This window comes from Myotis daubentonii, chromosome 12, assembly GCF_963259705.1.
Source record: "Myotis daubentonii chromosome 12, mMyoDau2.1, whole genome shotgun sequence".
Taxonomy (NCBI): Eukaryota; Metazoa; Chordata; class Mammalia; order Chiroptera; family Vespertilionidae; genus Myotis; species Myotis daubentonii.
In genome coordinates, this window is record NC_081851.1 from 5,505,159 (window position 1) to 5,517,307 (window position 12,149).

Genomic DNA, 12,149 nt, shown 5'->3' on the forward strand with positions numbered 1-12,149 from the left:
TGTGTACTTTAACAGTTTTACCAAAATTAGACAGTTTGCTTAGAAGTATTTTCCGGAATCGTGTCCATTTTCACTGAATCACACAAAAAAACGCCAAAGCCAATCCTCCTTAATTGTAAACAGAAACACTATTCTCGTCATTCCAAGGCTTTAGACACCAATTCTGAGCTCTGTAAGCATGAAGTCTAAATATTTAAAAGCACAGTCCCGTGAAAAGGCACCGGAAGTACCCGGAGATGTAAATATTACCAGAATTTTCGTCTTTCACAGCTTTCCACTGGAAACCTCCGGGATTAAATACGACAGTAAATGTAGGAAGAATCTATTTACGTGTACTTGAGGTGTTTCTTAAACGTTCTTAATCATTTCTGGGAACTATCATTGTGTACTTTAACAGTTTTACCAAATTAGACAGTTTGCTTAGAAGTATTTACCGGAATCGTCACCATTTTAACTGAATCACACAAAAAAAACGCCAAAGCTAATCCTCCTTAATTGTAAACATAAACATTATTCTCGTCATTCCAAGGCTTTAGACACCAATTCTGAGCTCTGTAAGCATGAACTCTTAATATTTCAAAGCACAGTCCCATGAAAACGCCACCGGAAGTTCCCGGAGTTGTAAATATTACCAGTATTTTCATCATTTCACAGCTTTCCCCTGGAAACCTCCGTGATTGAAGACGACAGTAAATGTAGTAAGAACATATTTACGTGTACTTAGTGTTTCTTACACGTTCTTAATCATTTCTGGGAACTTTCATTGTGTAATTTAACAGTTTTACCGAAATTAGACAGTTTGCTTAGAAGTATTTACCGGAATCGTGACCATTTTCACTGAATCACACAAAAAAACGCCAAAGCCAATCCTCCTTAATTGTAAACATAAACACTATTCTCGTCATTCCAAGTATTTAGACACCAATTCTGAGATCTTTAAGCGTGAACTCTGAATATTTCAAAGCACAGTCCCGTGAAAACGCCACCAGAAGTACCCGGAGACGTAAATATTACCAGAATTTGCGTCATTTCACAGCTTTCCACTGGAAACCTCCGTGATTGAATACGACAGTAAATGTAGCAAGAATCTATTTACGTGTACTTGAGGTGTTTCTTACACGTTCTTAATCATTTCTGGGAACTATCATTGTGTATTTTAACAGTTTTACCAAAATTAGACAGTTTCCTTAGAAGTATTTACCGGAATCGTCACCATTTTAACTGATTCACACAAAAAAACGCCAAAGCTAATCCTCCTTAATTGTAAACATAAACATTATTCTCGTCATTCCAAGGCTTTAGACACCAATTCTGAGCTCTGTAAGCATGAACTCTTAATATTTCAAAGCACAGTCCCGTGAAAACGCCACCGGAAGTACCCGGAGTTGTAAATATTGCCAGTATTTTCGTCATTTCACAGCTTTCCACTGGAAACCTCCGTGATTGAAGACGACAGTAAAAGTAGTAACAACATATTTACGTGTACTTAGTGTTTCTTACACGTTCTTAATCATTTCTGGGAACTATCATTGTGTACTTTAACAGTTTTACCAAAATTAGACAGTTTGCTTAGAAGTATTTTCCGGAATCGTGTCCATTTTCACTGAATCACACAAAAAAACGCCAAAGCCAATCCTCCTTAATTGTAAACAGAAACACTATTCTCGTCATTCCAAGGCTTTAGACACCAATTCTGAGCTCTGTAAGCATGAAGTCTAAATATTTCAAAGCACAGTCCCGTGAAAACGCCACCGGAAGTACCCGGAGACGTAAATATTACCTGAATTTGCGTCATTTCACAGCTTTCCACTGGAAACCTCCGTGATTGAAGACGACAGTAAATGTAGTAAGAATCTATTTACGTGTACTTGAGGTGTTTCTTACACGTTCTTAATCATTTCTGGGAACTATCATTGTGTATTTTAACAGTTTTACCAAAATGAGACAGTTTACTTAGAAGTATTTACCGGAATCGTCACCATTTTAACTGATTCACACAAAAAAACGCCAAAGCCAATCCTCCTTAATTGTAACAGAAACACTATTCTCGTCATTCCAAGGCTTTAGACACGAATTCTGAGCTCTGTAAGCATGAAGTCTTAATATTTCAAAGCACAGTCCCGTGAAAACGCCACCGGAAGTACCCGGAGACATAAATATTACCAGAATTTGCGTCATTTCACAGCTTTCCACTGGAAACCTCCGTGATTGAAGACGACAGTAAAAGTAGTAACAACATATTTACGTGTACTTAGTGTTTCTTACACGTTCTTAATCATTTTTGGGAACTATCATTGTGTACTTTAACAGTTTTACCAAAATTAGACAGTTTGCTTAGAAGTATTTTCCGGAATCGTGTCCATTTTCACTGAATCACACAAAAAAACGCCAAAGCCAATCCTCCTTAATTGTAAACAGAAACACTATTCTCGTCATTCCAAGGCTTTAGACACCAATTCTGAGCTCTGTAAGCATGAAGTCTAAATATTTCAAAGCACAGTCCCGTGAAAAGGCACCGGAAGTACCCGGAGATGTAAATATTACCAGAATTTTCGTCTTTCACAGCTTTCCACTGGAAACCTCCGGGATTAAATACGACAGTAAATGTAGGAAGAATCTATTTACGTGTACTTGAGGTGTTTCTTAAACGTTCTTAATCATTTCTGGGAACTATCATTGTGTACTTTAACAGTTTTACCAAATTAGACAGTTTGCTTAGAAGTATTTACCGGAATCGTCACCATTTTAACTGAATCACACAAAAAAAACGCCAAAGCTAATCCTCCTTAATTGTAAACATAAACATTATTCTCGTCATTCCAAGGCTTTAGACACCAATTCTGAGCTCTGTAAGCATGAACTCTTAATATTTCAAAGCACAGTCCCATGAAAACGCCACCGGAAGTTCCCGGAGTTGTAAATATTTCCAGTATTTTCGTCATTTCACAGCTTTCCCCTGGAAACCTCCGTGATTGAAGACGACAGTAAATGTAGTAAGAACATATTTACGTGTACTTAGTGTTTCTTACACGTTCTTAATCATTTCTGGGAACTTTCATTGTGTAATTTAACAGTTTTACCGAAATTAGACAGTTTGCTTAGAAGTATTTACCGGAATCGTGACCATTTTCACTGAATCACACAAAAAAACGCCAAAGCCAATCCTCCTTAATTGTAAACATAAACACTATTCTCGTCATTCCAAGTATTTAGACACCAATTCTGAGATCTTTAAGCGTGAACTCTGAATATTTCAAAGCACAGTCCCGTGAAAACGCCACCAGAAGTACCCGGAGACGTAAATATTACCAGAATTTGCGTCATTTCACAGCTTTCCACTGGAAACCTCCGTGATTGAATACGACAGTAAATGTAGCAAGAATCTATTTACGTGTACTTGAGGTGTTTCTTACACGTTCTTAATCATTTCTGGGAACTATCATTGGGTATTTTAACAGTTTTACCAAAATTAGACAGTTTCCTTAGAAGTATTTACCAGAATCGTCACCATTTTAACTGATTCACACAAAAAAACGCCAAAGCTAATCCTCCTTAATTGTAAACATAAACATTATTCTCGTCATTCCAAGGCTTTAGACACCAATTCTGAGCTCTGTAAGCATGAACTCTTAATATTTCAAAGCACAGTCCCGTGAAAACGCCACCGGAAGTACCCGGAGTTGTAAATATTGCCAGTATTTTCGTCATTTCACAGCTTTCCACTGGAAACCTCCGTGATTGAATAAGACAGAAAATGTAGTAAGAATCTATTTACGTGTACTTGAGGTGTTTCTTACACGTTCTTAATCATTTCTGGGAACTATCATTGTGTATTTTAACAGTTTTACCAAAATTAGACAGTTTGCTTAGAAGTATTTACCGGAATCGTCACCATTTTAACTGAATCACACACAAAAAAAGGCAAAGCTAATCCTCCTTAATTGTAAACATAAACATTATTCTCGTCTTTCCAAGGCTTTAGACACCAATTCTGAGCTCTGTAAGCATGAACTCTTAATATTTCAAAGCACAGTCCCGTGATAATGCCACCGGAAGTATCCGGAGTTGTAAATATTGCCAGTATTTTCGTCATTTCACAGCTTTCCACTGGAAACCTCCGTGATTGAAGACGACAGTAAAAGTAGTAACAACATATTTACGTGTACTTAGTGTTTCTTACACGTTCTTAATCATTTCTGGGAACTATCATTGTGTACTTTAACAGTTTTACCAAAATTAGACAGTTTGCTTAGAAGTATTTTCCGGAATCGTGTCCATTTTCACTGAATCACACAAAAAAACGCCAAAGCCAATCCTCCTTAATTGTAAACAGAAACACTATTCTCGTCATTCCAAGGCTTTAGACACCAATTCTGAGCTCTGTAAGCATAAAGTCTAAATATTTCAAAGCACAGTCCCGTGAAAAGGCACCGGAAGTACCCGGAGATGTAAATATTACCAGAATTTTCGTCTTTCACAGCTTTCCACTGGAAACCTCCGGGATTAAATACGACAGTAAATGTAGGAAGAATCTATTTACGTGTACTTGAGGTGTTTCTTAAACGTTCTTAATCATTTCTGGGAACTATCATTGTGTACTTTAACAGTTTTACCAAATTAGACAGTTTGCTTAGAAGTATTTACCGGAATCGTCACCATTTTAACTGAATCACACAAAAAAAACGCCAAAGCTAATCCTCCTTAATTGTAAACATAAACATTATTCTCGTCATTCCAAGGCTTTAGACACCAATTCTGAGCTCTGTAAGCATGAACTCTTAATATTTCAAAGCACAGTCCCATGAAAACGCCACCGGAAGTCCCCGGAGTTGTAAATATTACCAGTATTTTCGTCATTTCACAGCTTTCCCCTGGAAACCTCCGTGATTGAAGACGACAGTAAATGTAGTAAGAACATATTTACGTGTACTTAGTGTTTCTTACACGTTCTTAATCATTTCTGGGAACTTTCATTGTGTAATTTAACAGTTTTACCGAAATTAGACAGTTTGCTTAGAAGTATTTACCGGAATCGTGACCATTTTCACTGAATCACACAAAAAAACGCCAAAGCCAATCCTCCTTAATTGTAAACATAAACACTATTCTCGTCATTCCAAGTATTTAGACACCAATTCTGAGATCTTTAAGCGTGAACTCTGAATATTTCAAAGCACAGTCCCGTGAAAACGCCACCAGAAGTACCCGGAGACGTAAATATTACCAGAATTTGCGTCATTTCACAGCTTTCCACTGGAAACCTCCGTGATTGAATACGACAGTAAATGTAGCAAGAATCTATTTACGTGTACTTGAGGTGTTTCTTACACGTTCTTAATCATTTCTGGGAACTATCATTGGGTATTTTAACAGTTTTACCAAAATTAGACAGTTTCCTTAGAAGTATTTACCGGAATCGTCACCATTTTAACTGATTCACACAAAAAAACGCCAAAGCTAATCCTCCTTAATTGTAAACATAAACATTATTCTCGTCATTCCAAGGCTTTAGACACCAATTCTGAGCTCTGTAAGCATGAACTCTTAATATTTCAAAGCACAGTCCCGTGAAAACGCCACCGGAAGTACCCGGAGTTGTAAATATTGCCAGTATTTTCGTAATTTCACAGCTTTCCACTGGAAACCTCCGTGATTGAAGACGGCAGTAAATGTAGTAAGAACATATTTACGTGTACTTAGTGTTTCTTACACGTTCTTAATCATTTCTGGGAACTATCATTGTGTACTTTAACAGTTTTACCAAAATTAGACAGTTTGCTTAGAAGTATTTACCGGAATCGTGTCCATTTTCACTGAATCACACAAAAAAACGCCAAAGCCAATCCTCCTTAATTGTAAACAGAAACACTATTCTCGTCATTCCAAGGCTTTAGACACCAATTCTGAGCTCTGTAAGCATGAAGTCTAAATATTTCAAAGCACAGTCCCGTGAAAACGCCACCGGAAGTACCCGGAGACGTAAATATTACCAGAATTTGCGTCATTTCACAGCTTTCCACTGGAAACCTCCGTGATTGAAGACGACAGTAAATGTAGTAAGAATCTATTTACGTGTACTTGAGGTGTTTCTTACACGTTCTTAATCATTTCTGGGAACTATCATTGTGTATTTTAACAGTTTTACCAAAATGAGACAGTTTACTTAGAAGTATTTACCGGAATCGTCACCATTTTAACTGATTCACACAAAAAAACGCCAAAGCCAATCCTCCTTAATTGTAACAGAAACACTATTCTCGTCATTCCAAGGCTTTAGACACGAATTCTGAGCTCTGTAAGCATGAAGTCTTAATATTTCAAAGCACAGTCCTGTGAAAACGCCACCGGAAGTACCCGGAGACATAAATATTACCAGAATTTGCGTCATTTCACAGCTTTCCACTGGAAACCTCCGTGATTGAATAAGACAGAAAATGTAGTAAGAATCTATTTACGTGTACTTGAGGTGTTTCTTACACGTTCTTAATCATTTCTGGGAACTATCATTGTGTATTTTAACAGTTTTACCAAAATTAGACAGTTTGCTTAGAAGTATTTACCGGAATCGTCACCATTTTAACTGATTCACACAAAAAACGCCAAAGCCAATCCTCCTTAATTGTAAACAGAAACACTATTCTCGTCATTGCAAGGCTTTAGACACCAATTCTGAGCTCTGTAAGCATGAACTCTTAATATTTCAAAGCACAGTCCCGTGATAACGCCACCGGAAGTACCCGGAGACGTAAATATTACCAGTATTTTCGTCATTTCACAGCTTTCCCCTGGAAACCTCCGGGATTGAATACGACAGTAAATGTACTAAGAATCTATTTACGTGTACTTGAGGTGTTTCTTACACGTTCTTAATCATTTCTGGGAACTATCATTGTGTACTTTAACAGTTTTACCAAATTAGACAGTTTGCTTAGAAGTATTTACCGGAATCGTCACCATTTTAACTGAATCACACACAAAAAAACGCCAAAGCTAATCCTCCTTAATTGTAAACATAAACATTATTCTCGTCATTCCAAGGCTTTAGACACCAATTCTGAGCTCTGTAAGCATGAACTCTTAATATTTCAAAGCACAGTCCCATGAAAACGCCACCGGAAGTTCCCGGAGTTGTAAATATTACCAGTATTTTCGTCATTTCACAGCTTTCCCCTGGAAACCTCCGTGATTGAAGACGACAGTAAATGTAGTAAGAACATATTTACGTGTACTTAGTGTTTCTTACACGTTCTTAATCATTTCTGGGAACTTTCATTGTGTACTTTAACAGTTTTACCAAAATTAGACAGTTTGCTTAGAAGTATTTACCGGAATCGTGTCCATTTTCACTGAATCACACAAAAAAACGCCAAAGCCAATCCTCCTTAATTGTAAACAGAAACACTATTCTCGTCATTCCAAGGCTTTAGACACCAATTCTGAGCTCTGTAAGCATGAAGTCTAAATATTTCAAAGCACAGTCCCGTGAAAACGCCACCGGAAGTACCCGGAGACGTAAATATTACCAGAATTTGCGTCATTTCACAGCTTTCCACTGGAAACCTCCGTGATTGAAGACGACAGTAAAAGTAGTAACAACATATTTACGTGTACTTAGTGTTTCTTACACGTTCTTAATCATTTCTGGGAACTATCATTGTGTACTTTAACAGTTTTACCAAAATTAGACAGTTTGCTTAGAAGTATTTTCCGGAATCGTGTCCATTTTCACTGAATCACACAAAAAAACGCCAAAGCCAATCCTCCTTAATTGTAAACAGAAACACTATTCTCGTCATTCCAAGGCTTTAGACACCAATTCTGAGCTCTGTAAGCCTGAAGTCTAAATATTTCAAAGCACAGTCCCGTGACAACGCCACCGGAAGTACCCGGCGATGTAAATATTACCAGAATTTTCGTCTTTCACAGCTTTCCACTGGAAACCTCCGGGATTAAATTCGACAGTAAATGTAGTAAGAATCTATTTACGTGTCCTTGAGGTGTTTATTACACGTTCTTAATCATTTCTGGGAACTATCATTGTGTATTTTAACAGTTTTACCAAAATTAGACAGTTTGCTTAGCAGTATTTACCGGAATCATCACCATTTTAAATGATTCACACAGAAATCGCCAAAGCCAATCCTCCTTAATTGTAAACATAAACACTATTCTCGTCATTCCAAGGCTTTAGACACCAATTCTGAGCTCTGTAAGCATGAACTCTTAATATTTCAAAGCACAGTCCCATGAAAACGCCACCGGAAGTTCCCGGAGTTGTAAATATTACCAGTATTTTCGTCATTTCACAGCTTTCCCCTGGAAACCTCCGTGATTGAAGAAGACAGTAAATGTAGTAAGAACATATTTACGTGTACTTAGTGTTTCTTACACGTTCTTAATCATTTCTGGGAACTTTCATTGTGTACTTTAACAGTTTTACCGAAATTAGACAGTTTGCTTAGAAGTATTTACCGGAATCGTGACCATTTTCACTGAATCACACAAAAAAACGCCAAAGCCAATCCTCCTTAATTGTAAACATAAACACTATTCTCGTCATTCCAAGTATTTAGACACCAATTCTGAGATCTTTAAGCGTGAACTCTGAATATTTCAAAGCACAGTACCGTGAAAATGCCACCAGAAGTACCCGGAGACGTAAATATTACCAGAATTTGCGTCATTTCACAGCTTTCCACTGGAAACCTCCGTGATTGAATACGACAGTAAATGTAGCAAGAATCTATTTACGTGTACTTGAGGTGTTTCTTACACGTTCTTAATCATTTCTGGGAACTATCATTGGGTATTTTAACAGTTTTACCAAAATTAGACAGTTTCCTTAGAAGAGGTTACCGGAATCGTCACCATTTTAACTGATTCACACAAAAAAACGCCAAAGCCAATCCTCCTTAATTGTAAACATAAACACTATTCTCGACCTTCCAAGTATTTAGACACCAATTCTGAGATCTTTAGGCGTGAACTCTGAATATTTCAAAGCACAGTCCCGTGAAAACGCCACCGGAAGTACCCGGAGACTTAAATATTACCAGAATTTGCGTCATTTCACAGCTTTCCACTGGAAACCTCCGTGATTTAATACGACAGTAAATGTAGTAAGAATCTATTTACGTGTACTTGAGGTGTTTCTTACACGTTCTAAATCATTCCTGGGAACTATCATTGTGTATTTTAACAGTTTTACCAAAATTAGACAGTTTGCTTAGAAGTATTTACCGGAATCGTGTCCATTTTCACTGAATCACACAAAAAAACGCCAAAGCCAATCCTCCTTAATTGTAAACAGAAACACTATTCTCGTCATTCCAAGGCTTTAGACACCAATTCTGAGCTCTGTAAGCATGAACTCTTAATATTTCAAAGCACAGCCCCGTGAAAACGCCACCGGAAGTACCTGGAGACGTAAATATTACCAGTATTTGAGTCATTTCACAGCTTTCCACTGGAAAACTCCGTGATTGAATACGACAGTAAATGTAGGAAGAATCTATTTACGTGTACTTGAGGTGTTTCTTAAACGTTCTTAATCATTTCTGGGAACTATCATTGTGTACTTTAACAGTTTTACCAAATTAGACAGTTTGCTTAGAAGTATTTACCGGAATCGTCACCATTTTAACTGAATCACACAAAAAAAACGCCAAAGCTAATCCTCCTTAATTGTAAACATAAACATTATTCTCGTCATTCCAAGGCTTTAGACACCAATTCTGAGCTCTGTAAGCATGAACTCTTAATATTTCAAAGCACAGTCCCATGAAAACGCCACCGGAAGTTCCCGGAGTTGTAAATATTACCAGTATTTTCGTCATTTCACAGCTTTCCCCTGGAAACCTCCGTGATTGAATACGACAGTAAATGCAGTAAGAATCTATTTACGTGTACTTGAGGTGTTTCTTACACGTTCTTAATCATTTCTGGGAACTATCATTGTGTATTTTAACAGTTTTACCAAAATGAGACAGTTTACTTAGAAGTATTTACCGGAATCGTCACCATTTTAACTGATTCACACAAAAAAACGCCAAAGCCAATCCTCCTTAATTGTAACAGAAACACTATTCTCGTCATTCCAAGGCTTTAGACACCAATTCTGAGCTCTGTAAGCATGAACTCTTAATATTTCAAAGCACAGTCCCATGAAAACGCCACCGGAAGTTCCCGGAGTTGTAAATATTACCAGTATTTTCGTCATTTCACAGCTTTCCCCTGGAAACCTCCGTGATTGAAGAAGACAGTAAATGTAGTAAGAACATATTTACGTGTACTTAGTGTTTCTTACACGTTCTTAATCATTTCTGGGAACTTTCATTGTGTACTTTAACAGTTTTACCGAAATTAGACAGTTTGCTTAGAAGTATTTACCGGAATCGTGACCATTTTCACTGAATCACACAATAAAACGCCAAAGCCAATCCTCCTTAATTGTAAACATAAACACTATTCTCGTCATTCCAAGTATTTAGACACCAATTCTGAGATCTTTAAGCGTGAACTCTGAATATTTCAAAGCACAGTACCGTGAAAACGCCACCAGAAGTACCCGGAGACGTAAATATCACCAGAATTTGCGTCATTTCACAGCTTTCCACTGGAAACCTCCGTGATTGAATACGACAGTAAATGTAGCAAGAATCTATTTACGTGTACTTGAGGTGTTTCTTACACGTTCTTAATCATTTCTGGGAACTATCATTGGGTATTTTAACAGTTTTACCAAAATTAGACAGTTTCCTTAGAAGAGGTTACCGGAATCGTCACCATTTTAACTGATTCACACAAAAAAACGCCAAAGCCAATCCTCCTTAATTGTAAACATAAACACTATTCTCGTCCTTCCAAGTATTTAGACACCAATTCTGAGATCTTTAAGCGTGAACTCTGAATATTTCAAAGCACAGTCCCGTGAAAACGCCACCGGAAGTACCCGGAGACGTAAATATTACCAGAATTTGCGTCATTTCACAGCTTTCCACTGGAAACCTCCGTGATTTAATACGACAGTAAATGTAGTAAGAATCTATTTACGTGTACTTGAGGTGTTTCTTACACGTTCTAAATCATTCCTGGGAACTATCATTGTGTATTTTAACAGTTTTACCAAAATTAGACAGTTTGCTTAGAAGTATTTACCGGAATCGTGTCCATTTTCACTGAATCACACAAAAAAACGCCAAAGCCAATCCTCCTTAATTGTAAACAGAAACACTATTCTCGTCATTCCAAGGCTTTAGACACCAATTCTGAGCTCTGTAAGCATGAAGTCTAAATATTTCAAAGCACAGTCCCGTGAAAACGCCACCGGAAGTACCCGGAGACGTAAATATTACCAGAATTTGTGTCATTTCACAGCTTTCCACTGGAAACCTCCGTGATTGAATAAGACAGTAAATGTAGTAAGAATCTATTTACGTGTACTTGAGGTGTTTCTTACACGTTCTTAATCATTTCTGGGAACTATCATTGTGTACTTTAACAGTTTTACCAAATTAGACAGTTTGCTTAGAAGTATTTACCGGAATTGTCACCATTTTAACTGAATCACACACAAAAAAAGGCAAAGCTAATCCTCCTTAATTGTAAACATAAACATTATTCTCGTCTTTCCAAGGCTTTAGACACCAATTCTGAGCTCTGTAAGCATGAAGTCTAAATATTTCAAAGCACAGTCCCGTGAAAACGCCACCGGAAGTACCCGGAGATGTAAATATTACCAGAATTTTCGTCTTTCACAGCTTTCCACTGGAAACCTCCGGGATTAAATTCGACAGTAAATGTAGTAAGAATCTATTTACGTGTCCTTGAGGTGTTTATTACACGTTCTTAATCATTTCTGGGAACTATCATTGTGTATTTTAACAGTTTTACCAAAATTAGACAGTTTGCTTAGCAGTATTTACCGGAATCATCACCATTTTAAATGATTCACACAAAAATCGCCAAAGCCAATCCTCCTTAATTGTAAACATAAACACTATTCTCGTCATTCCAAGTCTTTAGACACCAATTCTGAGCTCTGTAAGCATGAACTCTTAATATTTCAAAGCACAGCCCCGTGAAAACGCCACCGGAAGTACCTGGAGACGTAAATATTACCAGTATTTGAGTCATTTCACAGCTTTCCA